Source organism: Zootoca vivipara, chromosome 7, assembly GCF_963506605.1.
Source record: "Zootoca vivipara chromosome 7, rZooViv1.1, whole genome shotgun sequence".
Classification (NCBI taxonomy): Eukaryota; Metazoa; Chordata; class Lepidosauria; order Squamata; family Lacertidae; genus Zootoca; species Zootoca vivipara.
In genome coordinates this window covers 39,003,113-39,020,365 of record NC_083282.1, presented here as the reverse complement: position 1 = coordinate 39,020,365, position 17,253 = coordinate 39,003,113, and the positions used below count along the sequence as shown (strand labels likewise).

Sequence of the window (17,253 nt, the reverse complement as noted above, 5' to 3'; positions counted from 1 at the left end):
AAGGTTTGGTTTCCAGGTCCTTAATCATCCTGGTCACCTTCCTCTGCATATGTTCTAGCTTGTCAAAATCCTTCTTAAATTGTGGTGCCCAGAACTGGACATAGTACTCCAGGTGGGGTCTGACCAAGGCAGAATGTTGTTGTCGTTTAGTCGTTTAGTCGTGTCCGACTCTTCGTGAACCCATGGACCAGAGCACACCAGGCACTCCTGTCTTCCACTGCCTCCCGTAGTTTGGTCAGACTCATGTTCGTAGCTTGGAGAACACTGTCCAAGCATCTCGTCCTCTGTCGTCCCCTTCTCCTTGTGCCCTCCATCTTTCCCAACATCAGGGTCTTTTCCAGGGAGTCTTCTCTCATGAGGTGGCCAAAGTATTGGAGCCTCAGCTTCAGGATCTGTCCTTCCAGTGAGCACTCAGGGTGGATTTCCTTAAGAATGGATAGGTTTGATCTTCTTGCATTCCATGAGACTCTCAAGAGTCTCCTCCAGCACCATAATTCAAATGCATCAATTCTTTGGCGATCAGCCTTCTTTATGGTCTAGCTCTCACTTCCATACATCACTACTGGGAAAACCATAGCTTTAAGTATACGGACCTTTGTCGGCAAGATGATATCTCTGCTTTTTAAGATGCTGTCTAGGTTTGTCATTGCTTTTCTCCCAAGAAGCAGTCTTTTAATTTCATGACTGCTGTCACCATCTGCAGTGATCAAGGAGCCCAAGGCAGAATAAAGTCACACTATTACTTCCTTTGATCTGGGCACCATACTTCTGTTGAGGCAACCTAGAATAGCATTAGCTTTTTTTTGTTTCTGCATCACACTGTTGACTCATGTTAAGCTTGTGGTCTACTAAGACTCCTAGGTCCTTGTCACATATACTACTGGCAGTCCAGGTGTTCCTCATCTTATATTTATGCAGCTGGTTATTCCTGCCAAAGTGTAGAACCTGACATGTGTCCCTGTTGAGATTCATTGATAGTTTGAGCCCAGTTCTTCAATCTGTTAAGGTCATCATGAATTCCGAATGTGCTTCAGAAACCAGGAAAGCAAGAACAGTGGATTAAAGCTAAGAAGCATTGTTAGTTTAAACTGCTTTTGCCGTCTTTGTGGTGGTACTGTAAACATGGAATGACTTGCAATTTGGGTGTGTTTTGGATCAGCTGCATTAATAATTTTGCATATACTGTTGGTTTTGGAAAGGGAAATCCTCCAGCTGTTAAACCACAGGGAAAGCTTTAGAATAATGGATCAATTTTTAAAGTTGGCCACCAACTTAAACATAAAACATTAGTTCTAGTGAAATAAATCAGTTCGGTCAATTCTGCAGAGGGATTTCTGGTATTCACAGAACTTATGTGTGTATTTCTAGGTGTGTGTCCAAGTACTGTTTGGTCAGCATTTGCAAACAGGCTGCTTGTGAATTCAAATTGCAAACTAGGTACTCTGCAGGCTACCTTAGTGTGACATTTACCTGACTTGCATTCATAGTATGCTCAGTGCACAGCACACTCTGCTGTTCTTCTCATACCTTTCAACAGAAGCTGCTTAGTAATTGATACATATACGCTATACTATATATGCTGTTTGTACCTCATACAGAACTCAACTCAGCCAGATGATAACAGTGACGTCCATCTTAATTGGAAGCTGGTTCTTGGTCAAATTCTGATTTTAGTACTTTTAACTTTTATACCTGGAGTTGAGATGTTGAGCTATGAATATCATGATGTACATAAGTATGATTTTCGGGTTTGAATTTAACAATTCAGAAATTTGCTAAGGTTTGCTCAATCTGCTGGTAGGCAAGGTACTGGGAACCCCTTTTAACCCCTTTTATTGAATTAGGGCATTGAAGGAATTCAGGTTTTGAACCAAGAAAATGTGGCTTCTGCAAAGGAAGAAGTGCATGTTTGCTTCAATTGCTTCAATTTAATATATATATATATATATATATATATATATATATATATATATATATATTGTCGGAAGGGGTGAACATCATCAGACAGGATGGTGAAAACCTGTTCTGGCTTTTGAGTCATTTTTAAACACACATCATCATATAGATGAACTTCAAATTATCTTAACTGATAAAGAACGCTTTTTAAAGAAAGCTTAAATAGAAGCTGAGATTCTAAGGCTGCCTTATTCTGCATTTGCAGAATAAGATGCTTCTCTGTGAAACGTTGGAAGTTACAATGTGGCAGTGGACAGCTTTTTTATATACAGTACAGAACCAGCAGTCATGTTGACTAAAGACTAAAAGTGGATACTTCCTTTAAATGGTTAATTTGCTGGCTGTAGCTGAATCTGCCTGTCTGTGAGCTTCCAAGGATTTAAAGGGAAGCTCAGCTGAAAGGGGGCAGTTGTACCTACCCGGTAGGTGGGAAGGGACTGAGGCAGGCTGGTTTGCTAGCATCACCACAAAGGTTTAATACTTTGGTTAGGATTTCCATCTCTGCCAGAAACTCAAGTTGTCCCAGAGGCTAGGCTAGCTAATGCAAAAGAATCTACAAGGCTATGATTTATTAGGCTAATGTGCCAGCTAGTGCCTCTTTCCTATTTCATAATGAGCCTTTTCCATTGGAGATGTCTGCAAAACTGCTTTTATTATGCACTTTGGAAGTACAGAGCTCCCAGGTTGTAGAACGCTTGCTGCATAACATGTGTTTTTTTTTGTGTGTGTGTGTGTGTGTGTGTGTGTGTGTGTGTGTGGTGTGTGGAGAGAGAGAGAGAGAGCTTCTGTAAATGAGGGCTCATGTGCCTCGGAAGGAATTGTGATGGTTCAGCATCCTCTTTAGCTGTGAAAGATTACAGTTTATGTCCAGCTTTTAAAGCGTCTACCTGAGCCAACCTTACGGGCTCAGCTGTAAATGTATGAAAAGGGTTATGCAAATAGGAGCACATATTGTAGAGAGAGGTTAAGTGCATGATGTCTTTGAGGTAGAAGTCCTCCAGTTCAAATCCTGGGTAAGCTCCATCATAAATAAGAAGATGATAAGGCGGTATTATCTTAAGTTACTTGTATTAAGAATTTAGTGGGACCGGAGCTACACATGCAGCAGAATGAGGAGCGGGTGAGGTTGTAGAGTTTTGAGATGATAGCATGGTCTGCTCCATTTCAGTCTACAGGGGTTGTATGGATAACATTTTTTTGAATATTGCCCTAAATAGGAAAACTAGCAGAGTACACAGAAGAACCACTCTCTCATTTATTCTGGGTCATCTTCTGGTAGGGATTGTTTTTGTTTAAGGCAAGGGAGCATTTGTTGTGTTCCTTTATATTTTGTCAGGTGGGTGGGGTACAATTCTCCTCCTCCTCCTCCTCCTCCTCCTCCTCCTCCTCCTCCTCCTCCTCCTCCTCCTTTAACTGGCATCTTCCTGCCTTGCCCCTTATAATCTGAAGTTGTGTCCTTGACTCTACTACCTCAGAACTGTTAAATGTGCAGTTTAGACCTGAAATAATTTTGCATGCAGGTCTTCAGATGTTACCAGCCCTCAAATATTTCTGATAGCCCAGGATCTCACATGCATTTGTGCGACATTGATTGCATATAAGGGGGTAGGGAAATATACCAGGCAGAGAAGCTTATGCACTAAAGTTAACTAAGTGAGTGACTACTAATTATTATGTGGTGTCCGGGGGGGGGGAGCAATATGAAATGATATCTGGGGAACTCTTGGCTCCTTTTGTTATCCAAAGGCATAGAATGCTTTGATGCTAGTCTTCTATCTTTTTAAAGAGATGTGGTTTGGGGATGCGGAGTGATATATTGAGCACATGAGCCCGTTGCCACGCATTTGGTTCCCTGCCCCTCCCGAGTCCACCTTTTCCTGGTGGTGCCATTTTATCAGTATGTTGTTTATAAATTGTGTTTTTAAAACTTGTACTGAAACACCTTATTTGCCTTAAAAGTATTGAAGAAGTTATGCAAAAGCACGTAAGTAAAAAAAAAACATGTTCCCATGCAAATTTTAAAAATAACAATAGTTCAATGGGCTGGAGAGAAAGGAGGTTAGGAGTTGTGCAAGTTGTGCATTGCATGTAAAAGATCACTGACATCTCCATGTAGGACTGGGAAAGACCCCCCCCCCCCGAAATCCTGGAGAACCACTGCCAGTCAAAGTAGACAGTACCTGTACTGAGCTAGATGGAGCAATGATCTGACTTGGCATATATTCCTATGTAAATGACATGCTCAGGTTAAATGGTCCCTTCCATGCTCACATAACTATGTTATCCCCATTAGTGTGGATAGAGCATAGCAGAATGTGCACTGTACACACAAAGTGCTGTATCCCCAAAGTGTGGAAAGTATGCTGTTCTTCCTCATCATGCTTCCGGTGGAAGAGCAATTGCTGAATAACATCAGGAGTTGCTCGTTTGAAAACACCCAATGTTATTGTCCTCCTCTCACAGATAAACACAGATTTATCAAGTTTTAGTTGTTAACGCCTAGGTCACATCCGCACCATACATTTAAAGCAGCCATAACGCTTTAAGCAGCATAAATGTATGGCGGTGGATGTGACCTTGTTGTGAAACCTGCAGTTCTTGGCTGCTGATTTCTGGAGAGCAAAATTGATAAAAATCAGTTGTTTGGGTTTTGCTCTCCTTAATTGATAAGTGTTCTGGAACTAAAGGCTGATATTTGAATATAGCTGCATCTCTCGGACCAAAACACATGTGATGTGAGGCCTCTTGAAACATTTGGGTTCTTTGGGATTAGGTTTATGAGGAATTCTGCCAATTTAGCTGTGTGTGTTTTCCCTATTAGCGATTTTCAAGAGGACTCCTAGATGAAACGTAATTCTTGCTTATGTTGAAAGGAGCAAGATGATTAGAACCTCTTAAACGCTTGACTTGCGATGCGATCTCCAAACCAAAGTTGTAGTGCTGTTGCAGTATCCTTCCAGTGATATTTTGATCAATGTTCAGGCACAATTAGCATAATGCTGTAATTATGGCTTATGGAGCTGGTATTCCCCAAGCTGACAGTGCCTTTTCATCCAGGGTGTGCTGACATGCTAACTTAATACACATGTGTCCATTCCCCCCCCCCTGCAGTGCCTCATCTGATGAAATGAATACCCACCAACATGCTATGTTCTGTTCCAAATCTATTACCATATGCCTGTCTTTTTACAGTTCTTTGGTGCATGATGTTCATAGAGTGGATAATTAGCTAAGTGAATTAATTGACATTCATACGTGCAATTAGCAAATGGTTACAAGCAAGCTATTCTCTTTGGGATGACTAAAATTTCTAGGGGACTAGTGTAAAAATACTGTAAAATCATTAAGAGTAAATAATGAGGGTTGATTGCTATGCATGATTATAGAGGCTGTTTTCTTTCCCGAGCCATAAAAGTGTACACATTGTAAACAAGCTTGTGGGAGCGAGGGGGTGGGAGGGAAGAAAAAAGCAATGCTATATCTGTTCTGGAGCAGATCACTTCTGGAGAGATGCACTGGATATGTATTCTAGATAAAATCTGAGCAAGATGGATGGTATGCCATAAACAATCTGGTGATATTTGCCCCCAAGCTCTTCTTCTTCAGTGGATAATGCCATCTTTTGCTTAACAGGTTTTTTCTTTGATATTTACTATGGGACAAAGGAAGATGTGCAGCTCCCTAAATAAGAATGGTATCAAGTCTCTGGGCTGGAGGCTCTGGATTTCTTAGACATTTTTCATACGCCCTTGTAAGAAAAGATGCAATTCCTTGCGGTAAAGGAAACCTAGGAATGGTGATTCCCTTCACTGTGTAAACAAGAAGAGGAAAGCATTGTAATATGACTTTGCACATTAAGGCATAAGACACACCCCATCCTTGATATTACCAGGGAAGAAGAATTCGTAGTGGCAGCTTTATCAAGGCGCAGATTTTCATAAGAGGCTGTTTGAAAAAGGGATCTTAAGAACATAGAATAACTGCTCTCAGAATTGCTGCCTCCAAACTTCGGCCCCACACCTAAACCCGGTCTTGATTTTTTGCTGCTTCTGTTACCCCCCGAGTTCTGGATCTCTACTTGCATTATAAAGACAAGTTCTTCATGGGTCTGTATTCTAGAACAATGGTAGTGTGCTTGCCAGGATGGCAAAACCTGGAGATTATGAGGGTCTCTTGCTATTTTTCACACTTAACAGCTGATTCAATGTTTGTGCTCTTGTTGATGATACCAGGACAGCAGAGGGCTGGTCAATGGCATGTATTATGGAAGATGCTGGATACAGGAATTGCTCCATACAGGTATTAGCAGTGATATGAAGATGCTCCATGATGTGGATGCGCTGTAGAGGGATCCATGAGACACTTTATGGCTGATGCACATAGCAGCGGTTAATATGCACTTGCCCTTACAACGATCATTTATTGGTAAGTACGGTGCACACATCTAAGTATGCAAACTGGTGGCCTGCGTCACCTCTGCTTGTCTAAGGACAAGGCGCTTTTCTCTCTCATAGTAAAATCAAATGGCAAGGACTTGGAGAGTTGGAAATTGAGGGAGGTGAAGAAAAATGTCCCGTTTTCCCCACAAACACCCACTATACATTTAAAGCAGACCCAACATACATTTAAATCACATGATTTAAAATTCTGGGGACTGTAGTCCATTAAGGGTACCAGGAGTTGTAGGTCTGCGAAGGGGGAGGGAAGCTACAGTTCCCATGATTATTTTGGGAAAGCCTTGTACTTTAAATGCATGGTGTGGATCATTTCACATTGCTGTCAGAAACAAAATTGTGCAATCAGAAAATAAAAGTAACACTTAATGTATTTATAGGATTGGCGCCTAACCCTATCGAATTTACTTCTGAGTAACATATAGGGTTGGGTTGTAAAGGCTGTGCTGTAAATGCTTCCTAACCACATGGGAAGGTCAACCACTGCAACAGATTAGGCATGGATGTAGTAGATGCACCATCCCAGAGGAATCTTGAAACTGAAGAGGGATATTTTTGCATCTAGTCATACTTTACTTCAAGCCAGATGTAGATGTTGGATGCTGCAATTCCTGGATGATATTCTAGAGCAATTCAGAACAAACCTTTTTGCTCTTAGAAATCTAAGAGGGATTTTATTAATGTATATTTCAAACACTGAAAAGGTTAAAAGGAATTGAACAATGCAATAACACCCCCTTGTCATGATCCACAAGAGGGTAAGGCCTTGGCTTCCCAACCTTTCTGCTAGTTTTGATTGTAAATGCCTTTATATTTCTTTAGAGTTGCTTTTTCCTGTACACTTGGATATTTACTCTTGAGCCCTCAGGTCTCTCAGCTGGGTGTTGCCTGACTGCACATATTTGGCTTGAGTTTGAAGGGATGGTAAGAAGAGAGGGTAACATGCACAGCGAGAAATACGGGTCTGAGGGACAACGATATCCAGATGATCTGAACCATCTGCAAAGAGATACATTTGTTCCCTATTATTCAATCAAAGTTAAGTATATACATTCGATTTGTTTAAGGATGAGACTAAAATGAGAAGCATGATGGACTAAGGGGGTGCGTAGCACAGGCACACAGCAGACATTTAAATACATTTAATACATTAGACGCATTTAAAATTATAGTATGGCATGGAGAAAGTGGATGGAGAGCAGGTTTTTCCTCCATCTTTCATAACAGTAGAACACATGGACATCTCATGAAGCTGAATGTTGGATGGTTCAGGACAGATAAATTACTCATTGACCCAGCAAATAGTTTTAAACTATAGCATTCCCTCCCACAGGAAGAAGGGATGGACACTATTAGGCAACTTCATGGAGGATAAAGCTATCAATGGCTACTAGGCTCTGCCACCACAGGAGCAGGGAGAGGGCTCTTGTGCTTGGATCCTGCTTACCACAGGCATCTGGCTGACCACTGTGAGGGCCGGGTGCTAAACTAGATGGGTCACTGGCCTGATCCTGCAGGCTCTTCTTAATGTTATTTGTGTGTGTGTGTGTGTGTTTGTAAAATGGTAGTCATGAATTCATAATTGATAGTTCTGCCTGCAGCCTCCACTTACCTCTTTGTTTGTTGAGTTATTGGCTACACTTAGAACAAGTCTCAGTTGTTTGGAGATTGGCTTTCATCCTTCACACTGTGGCTGTGGCAAGTTTTTACAACTTTGGTCTCATAAGTGATGCTGGTGGGGAAGGAAAGGATATATTTTGGAATAACTATTCCTTACTGCCACGGTCAGCAAAATCTTCTTCACATTTATATGGGATATTGGCCATATTGTCCAACTAACACCCCCCCCCTTTTATATTTATGACTTAGGAAGATTTTGTAAGGCTGAAATTCTGAGATTTGTAATAGAATGTTGTTGTTGTTTAGTTGTTTAGTCGTGTCCGACTCTCCGTGACCCCATGGACCATAGCACGCCAGGCAGTCCTGTCTTCCACTGCCTCCCGCAGTTTGGTCAAACTCATGTTCGTAGCTTCGAGAACACTGTCCAACCATCTCGTCCTCTGTCGTCCCCTTCTCCTTGTGCCCTCCATCTTTCCCAACATCAGGGTCTTTTCCAGGGAGTCTTCTCTTCTCATGAGGTGGCCAAAGTATTAGTAATAGAATATAAACTTTAAATTGACTTACAATTTATCACAGGGACTCAGGGAGCTTCCAGGCAGTCACTGCCAAATTCAGGCTCATTTGGAGCTGCTGCAAAACAAACACCAAAGAAACGGACTTTCTGTGATAAGGAAAATGACAGGGACATGCGCTGGAAAGTATTGGCCCAACATTAAGATCCACACCGTGCATTTAAGGCACATCCAACTTGCCTTTAAAGCCAGTGAGTTGCCCCAGAGGATTGTGGGAACTGTAGTTTGTTCAGCATACTGGGAATTTTAGGTCTGCAAGGGGGAAGCTACAGTTCCCAGGATTATCTGGGGGAAAGTCATGTGCTTTAAATGTGTGGTGAATGTACTTTGAATATGATGGGGGCCTTCTGGAAGCAACCTCAGAATCAAGGCCCTTCTGTTTCTTTGTTTATCACCTACAAAAAAATTGGTGAGGAGTAGTATGTAGCCAATGTTCGAGGTTCTTGAAAATTATAGAGAAATTTCTGCTACTTTAAAAGGAATGGGAGAAGGGATTGATGAAAGAGTTTGGAAAGTACGATGAACAGTTCTACAAAGTTCCACCTTAAGAAAACTTCAAAAGACTTTTTTTTTAACGGAAGTTGAGGGTTTACCACTCCCCAGTGAACCGAAGGAAAGCCCTGGCAGTGGTTCTGCCTGGAAAGCCCTAAGGACTCACACAGAGAGAATAAAAAGCATGAGGCAGAAAAGTTCTGCTTGCAGGTGGCCTGGGATTCCTCCTTCACTGAGAGTCGCAGCCTGAACTGAGATCGCTCAGTGCAAGTGTCTGCCTGTTTCACAGGAACAATCTTTGGCAGTTTTCAGCTTCCTCTGGCAAAGGTGAGAGGGGCAGAGAAGATTGGGAGAGACCTAGCCATGGCTAAGCGTTTTCCTGGGGTAATAGAGGGTGGAGGAAATGACTTCTCAAACCAGTGAACTTCTGATCTTGGGGAGGGCTGCTAAAGCGGTGTGTGTTCAGCGCTAAATACCTCTGCACTGATGAAGCTGCCTTCAGGCAGAACTTGAAGCAAACTTCTTTATTGGGGCGCAGTTGTGATAAAAACAGCAACACTTCTGTGGTTAAGAGGGAAATGCACACTTCATTTTGGAAGGTTCCTGATGGAGCAGTGGACCGTCTTATTTCTCTTCCATGACATGGCATTTATCAGATAAAGGAAGAGAACATCTACAGACTTAGCTTTTTCAGCTATAGTTTCCAAACTCCCTGACAGTCCCACAAGTAGAAATCTGTGGCCTTTTTTTTCAGGATCCCTGCCTCCACTTTGCAAGTTACCCTCTCATGCTAAGTTTTCTCAAATGGATGACAGGATGGTTCTTCAGGTAGCTGGGGTTAGAGACTTCAGAATCTCTGTTAAGTATATAATTTCCAAGGTGAACGAGGCTTGCAACTTTTACCAACTTGTTTGTTTGGTGTAGAGAATTATTGCTAAGTTGGTTCCGGAGCAAAAAAAAAAAAAGAGAGTCTAAAATGTGCCTTTCACTTTCCCCACCAAAAGCTGGTCCAGAGTTTCCGTGCTCCACACTTTCTAAACATGGCTGAGTCACAATGGAAACTGCTGATAGACCTGGCACTTCTGTAGGAGACCAGTGTTTTTCATGCAATGAGTTGTTACTCATTGAGCAGAAATAGAGATAAGCTGGGAACAGAACTTTCCCAGCATTTGAAGAGCAATATTTGAACACTAGTTGCTTGTGGTTTCCGTTTGTGTAAGTTGCAAGAATATCATGGGTGCACTTGGGATGCACTAACTCACTGCCAATAATTTCTGGAAGTGACACTCAGTTGTTTTCCCTTTTGCCCTGTCTGCTGCATTGGCAGACATGAATGGAAGACTGTGCGTCCAGTGTGGACTTATGTAAAGCAACACAATCATACACTGACCCTTATCCAGAAGGAACTGCCTCACATGTGCCTAGTTAGGTGTTAGTGCCCTTGCCTTTCTAGATGTGTGGTTACTCTATGGCTGGCATATCTCTCGGGACCTGGCTGCCACCGCTGCCTCCTCTTCCCTGCCGCTGCTCCTTCTTGCAGCTATTGTCCCTCTAGCGATGGATAAGGAGATGGAGCAGCATCCAGCACAGAGGGCAACTTAAGGGACAGTTGGGGGAAGAAGGTTTGCTGAGAACATCTTGCCTGGGGGCTGCCAAAATCTGAACCTGGCACTGTCCTATCTCACCAAATTATTATTTGATATTTAATCTTCACAGGCTTTTCTATGCTGCCAGGCTTACAGAGATTCTTTTTAAACTGTTGGCTGGTGATTTGTGATTCCGGTTTATTTTGTCTGTTGTTTTATTGTATCGATATTTTTTGTACACAGTTTTGAAATTGTGTTATTTAAGTATTCTATTAATAAATAAGTGATTAGGGAAGCCACAGTTTGACTTAGCATACTGTCTGAACACAGGCTCATAGTTCAGCTCTCTTTACACTAGCCACAAGCTGTAGCCAAGGTTTGTCCTGCGGTTTGTGGCTCCTTTATGCAAGGACTCTCCTGTCCCCGAGCCACACACCCATATACACTCCTCATGTTTCACTAGTTATTTATAAAGTGCATGACAGGGACTTTGAACCTCCTTGAATGGCTTTTGAATGACTTTTCTGTTTACTTTCTCAAGCATGTTATTGCTGTTGTAGTGAGATGGGAAGCTGGCCCAAACGATCTCTCTTCCCGGTCCCAACCCTGTGACTCTGGTTGTTAAAAAAGAGATTGCCACAGAGGGCAAGCCAATTAGGCAAGTTTAGTTGGCTAGTTCCTGTCTACTGGGAGGATGGACCTTGAGGGATCTGAATAGCTGACCTTTGCCAAGTATTCTTTCTTGAAGAAGGCAGCTGGAGGCGGTGTCAGACAGGTTCTTGTGTGTGCATGCACATGAGAACAGTAGACCAGTCATCTTTAGAAATAAATGGGTTGGGGAAAGTGTGTAAGTTTCAGAGTCTGTAAGTCAACAGCACTGTGGTGGAGACTGGCTGTTCCCCACACTGAAAATTAACAATATTTTTAGGAGTTATGCTGTATCTTTCCCAATGTGCTCTCTCTCTCTCTCTCTCTCTCTCTCTCTCTCTCTCTCTCTCTCTGTGTGTGTGTGTGTGTGTGTGAATAAATACAAATAATACAGAACGGTATAAGCTTTCGGTGACCTCATTTCACCTCTGGAATATAATACTCTCTGTGTACACACAGGAACCCCCCCAATAAAACCCAGAATCCTGCAATTGTTGTTTGTCACTGAGCATAGATCAAAGCACCGTTCACAAACTAGTTTCCAGATTTCTTTTTTGGAGCAGGTGCTTTAAATGTTCATTGTGCATAAAGTAGTTACACATTTTCTGAGTCACCAAGGGGCATCCTTTGGGGAAATGGAAGAAAAAGAGTAGAGTGGAGTGAGAATATGTAGCTGGTGGGTTTGGGAGGAATTTACCAGGAAAGGTGAATTGTGGTGGCTGCAATTTTCAGCTAGGCCCAAAGAATATTTGCATAAACTTGCACAGGCCAATCATATGTGAATGTTTATGCAGAGAAGTATCTCTGTAGGATTTTGTAATATGTAGTTTATTTCAGAAATTTATTCCACACCTTTCCAAACTGTTCAAGGTGGCATAATGATGTGTTCATCTGTGAAGCAAACATAAGTTTGGGATTTCCCTTCATCTTAATAACTTATATAGACATTGTTCTGAAATTATGTGAACAGAAAATTACATAAACTTGCTCTGCGCCATGGAGTTCCTAGTTCCTTGTCTCTGGCTGCCTCATTGTTGGAAAAGAACGATAGTCCTGCCTTTGTTGTGCTTTCAAAGTTGGGGGTACTTTGGGAGATAATATGTCATTGTCCCTCAACAAGCTGATGGAATTTTTCAAACTAGGTCAGGCTAATGCAGATTTGCTTGTTACTATGGATATTGCTTAATTATACACCAATAATCCCCCATGAGAATCTCACGATTGCTGCTCATCTTTCTGTTTTTAAATATTCCCAGAATGTGCAAAAGAAGCTCTGATGGTTGAAAACTGGGAATATATGAGCTGAAGCAACTGAGAATCTAGGTTAAGATAAAAGGTGGGGAAGCAGCTGTCTCCAAAGTGGCGAGGAATGGTGTTGCTTGTGCTATTTTAAACCTCCCCCAGGTCCCCATCCAGGCCACAGGTGGATAACTGGTGGTACTGCAGATTTTGTTGGCCTACAACTCCCATCATTCCTAATCATGGAAGCTGGAGCCCAACAATATACGCAGGACCACAGATTCCTGTCCCTGGTCCTGGTCTGGGCCAGTCTTCCCCAGCCTGGTGTCCTCAAGATGTTTTGGGCTACTAATCCAAAGGGCTGGTGGGAGTTATAGTCCAACAACGTATGAAGGCTGATCCTAGGGCAATACCCTACTGCAGTGAAGGGCCGTCCACCCAGAGACCCTCTAAGCAATTCAGATATGTGTGGCTCCACATATCTACACCACGAAGGTGCTTACAGAGCAAGTAAGGCTTGCACAAAGAAGGCAAGTTACATGTTGCCTGGTTAGGTAGAAAAAAATGGCAAGTACAGTTTAGGGTTAGGATACCTAAGGAACTACTGGCTCCCAAATGAATCTGCCTGTAGGTGGAGATCTATCTTAGAGGCCCTTCCTTGGATCCCCTTGCCTTCTGTGATGGTGAGGGGACCTGCTCTTCCCAGGAATGGTGTCCTGTCTTTGGAATGCCTTGTGTGAAGCTGACTTTGTCTTTTCAACATTAGGTAAAAAAAAAAAATCTGTGTGTGTTTGCCTGGACCTATTCTATTTTAGTGAGTGTCTTACCTTGCTTTCTAAATATTGCAGCTCTGTTTTATTGTTTTGAGTGTTTTGTTGTTGTTTGTTAATTTGTTAGATGCTGCAAGAAGTCTTCAGGGTTTATGAACAGTGTTGAAATATATAACAATGATAATCCTGGACTCCTTTCTGACCCAAGTAGAACTCCATCCATTGACTGGGTGAACTTTGTCCCGTCTCTATGGTGTCCAACATATTGTCCCTGCCTGTGGCAATTAATTGCCTCTAGAGAAAGTGGGGTATCTGTTGCCTACAAGACCCATCCCATCTCACTGTCAGGTATAAAATTTTCCCATTCTGCATAAGGATTCCCTCCACCTGTAATTTCTAATTGTCGTAAGTGCAAGAATTTCATTTGGACTTGGCTGTTTGATTCTGCGTTAGCTGACATTCTCTATCGCTTCACCTTAGCTGACATCCTCTAACATTGCGAAAAGGTGTGAATTGGCTATATGACTGGAAAATTTAATTGCCTTGGCGGATGCCACAGTGGAAATGTGGTTTGGTAGATTGGTTGGATGTTTTGTTCATCTCCTTATGTTTCATATGTCTTGAGCCCTGGAGATTCAGTTGCTGCAAAGGAGAAGTTGGGAGCTGGTGAAGCTGAAAGTTGATCATTCACTCTGCATTCCGCTTCTCCTGTTTGCTGGTAATTCTTTGCAGATGCATACCTAGGAGTTGGTGACACCCCCCCCCCCAAGTCAACTATCAGACTATCTATGGAGCATATGACATAAAAGGGCAAAAGGTAAGTGTGTCTGAAAACAACTTGAATTGAATATAGCCTGTTTCATCCAAGGGTGAATAGAGTTGTCCAGCCACTATTCCTCTGCAATTGACATTCAACATTTCATGGCTGCTGCGCATACGCAATCTCCATTGGATGGGGTGTTTTTCTTCCCCTGCCCTCCAGCTTAAGTTGTATGTTTTGTATTTCTGTAAACATCAAGGTTTCCTTGAGATGCAAATACACTCCCCCTTTCTCGTGTCTCAGTGATCCCCTTTTTGACCTTATTTCTGTCTGCAGCCAGCACTTGATGCTATTAGGAGGAGCTTTAATGTTATTGAAAAAGTCTCTTCCAGCCATGTAACTTCTTTTTTAAAAAAGAGCTCCTTGCTACATGCATTCAGAGATGGTACAGTCTTATAAAGGGTGGTGCTATTGTGGGGCCTGCGTGAATATCTCTTGTGACCTCGTTGCCAGTCAATATGACTGCTTGCTTCGTGTAGCATTGCTTGTCATACTGATTTGGCATGAATCTGGAAAATGACAGATAATTTCCTGAGAAATTTGGACCACTTAAATCGCAACTTTCCAATAGTGTGTCCTTCAAATAGCTTAAAACTACTCATTGTTAATTGGATACTTGTAAACAAAGAGAATGCATAGTGTTTACAAGTGAAATGAACTTCATGCTTGACTTGTGATACTGACCTGAATGATCAGGCCAACTTTTCTACTTTTTTTATATTAAAAAATGCTGCCCCCACAGTATATCCTGCTCTTCTTAATTACCTCCATGACTGGTGCAATATTCAGCTTAAAGGCTTATATCCAAAATATAATGCAAATAGTTCTTCTTCTTTTTTGCAAGAACTAGGTCACCCAAGGGGTGACAATGTAAGAGCGCCATCACCTAGGTAATGTATCTTGTTGCCATGGTGACCCTAAAGGCTGCATCAGTCAACAGCTTTCAAAATTTTGACAGCTGACTGAGACTGAAGGTTTTAATGAGGACAGACACTTGGTTAGTTTCAATAGCCAAGTACTCTAAAAATATTCTTCCACCTTGTTAATGTTTCTAGAATGTAAATTAATAATTCAGGTCTCGCTCTGTGCAGTTCCTGACACTCCAAAGCAAGATTGTTGAAGGATAATAATGTTAGGCTGGCTCTCCCATTTGATATGGCTTCTGCTGGTCATGAAACCCCTGAGGTCATAATGTGGTATTTGCTGGTCCTTTTGTCATATTCCTAGGATAACTATTGCGCTGGTACAGAAAGCCCTCTGTCTCTTCATTGCTTTCTCAGATGGATAACGCAGATGTGAATATCTTGTAATACTTGTGGAGGGTAGTTAATACCATAATTTTCATAATGGTGGTCTTAATTGCAGATTATTTGTCTTTATTTGCTATTGTGTCTTTATATTAATTGTTAGTACACTGTAGCCTCTCTCAAGCAGTGTGTTTTCTATTCTTGCTTTTAAATGTTTGGACCACATCTGTAAACCTGAGTGGTCTGCTGTCCTCTCCTAAGAACAAGTATATCCATTAAAAAGGGGTATTCACCAATTTACATTTTTCTACTGCCTAACTTTTAATTGAGTTTCATTGGCTAAAGCAATGTTATATACCAATAGTAGTAATTCTGAGCCCACCCACAATTCTGTTTGTCTCGTGATTTCAAGTCAGGGTTCCAACAGGGGTTTTTTTGTCCCTCCACTTTCCACAGGAAAACTACTGTTTACTGCTGAATTGGAACAAACATCAATTGGGTTTTCTATGGCTTGACATTTGTTCCGATTCAGCTGTAAAGAACGTGTTTTCCCAGAGAAGGCAGCAGGACAACAACAACAACAACAACAAAATCAACCCTCTCGTGCCCGTGACTTGGAATCAAGGGATGAAACAGGACTGTGGATGGACCCACAGTTCAGGCAATTTAAGCCAGCAGTAGTTCTGTTTTCTAATTACCGGTAATGCATGAAAAACACACATTGTTTAAACTCTTGGTCTAAATCCATCAAAGGGAGATGTACAGAAATCTGTTAACAATGAAAATTGGCACTGAACACTTACAATGAACAGATACTGCTGATGTCATGAACATTGATTTTCTAAATGGTTTTTTCCAGCCCTAATTTTCCTATCTCAATGAACTTTTTGTTGTTGCAGATAGTTCCCAGTCATTCTCAATAACCACCTATACTCCTACCCCTATTTCCCTTTTTATGTGTTAATTTTCAAGAAGGGTGCTCTCACAATCAAGGAGCTGTGCGGTGACATTGCTGGCCCTGTCTCCAGGGTTTCATGGCTTTCTCTGCCTGCATCTTATGTGCGGCCGGTGCTTCTTTTTTTCTCCTGGGGGAACGCAGGGGTATGCATACCCCTAAACATTTTGTGAATCTTTGTACTTTTGTCCATTTACTGTATTTATTTTCCCCGATCTGAACTACAAAATGGTGATTTTCTTGAGTCAAAATGAGAGTATCCCTAAACATTTTTTTAAAGAAAAAAAGCACTGTCTACAGAGACAAAGCCTGTGCCCATAGACCTCATTTGAAACCTTGGTCATGCTGGCCCTGGGGAAGGTGACTTGTGCAGATGTGTGCAGTGGTACCTTGGGTTACAAACGCTTCAGGTTACAAACTCCGCTAACCCAGAAATAGTACCTCAGGTTAAGAACTTCGCTTCAGGATGAGAACAGAAATCGTGCTCCGGCGGTGCGGCAGCAGCAGGAGGCCCCATTAGCATAGCTGCCAAGTTATCCCTTTTTTAAAGGGATTTTCCCTTGTGCTGAATAGGCTTCCTCGCGAGAAAAGGGAAAACTTGGCAGCTATGCCCATTAGCTAAAGTGGTGCTTCAGGTTAAGAACAGTTTCAGGTTAAGAACGGACCTCCGGAACGAATTAAGTTCTTAACCAGAGGTACCACTGTATAAGTCTCGGTTCCCCCTGCATATGTCCATTTCTAATACATAGATAGGTTGGTTGGTCAATGAGGGCGACTGGGGCAACGTCCCACAGCCTCAGCCAAGCCTCACCCGCTTGTTGTGTTGCTTACAACCAGTCCAAGAGATGGCACAACCTGCCAGCTTCCTCCTCCTTAGTCCCAATGTTGCTGTTA

The 17,253-nt window shown here is 42.1% G+C and overlaps 1 protein-coding gene across 2 annotated transcripts in view; it reads left to right on the top strand.

Moving 5' to 3' along the window:
• The window catches only part of ACOT11 (acyl-CoA thioesterase 11), a 113,887-nt gene that overhangs the window by 39,835 nt on the left and 56,799 nt on the right, over positions 1-17,253 (top strand). Inside the window, exon 1 of one of the 2 annotated variants that reach the window (XM_035121602.2) lies at positions 9,194-9,421. The exons of the other annotated variant lie outside the window; for it this stretch is intronic. The gene's annotated coding sequence lies outside the window, so the exon portion shown is untranslated. Of the gene's footprint in view, positions 1-9,193; positions 9,422-17,253 lie in introns of those variants that run through there. 2 annotated transcript variants of the gene reach the window in all.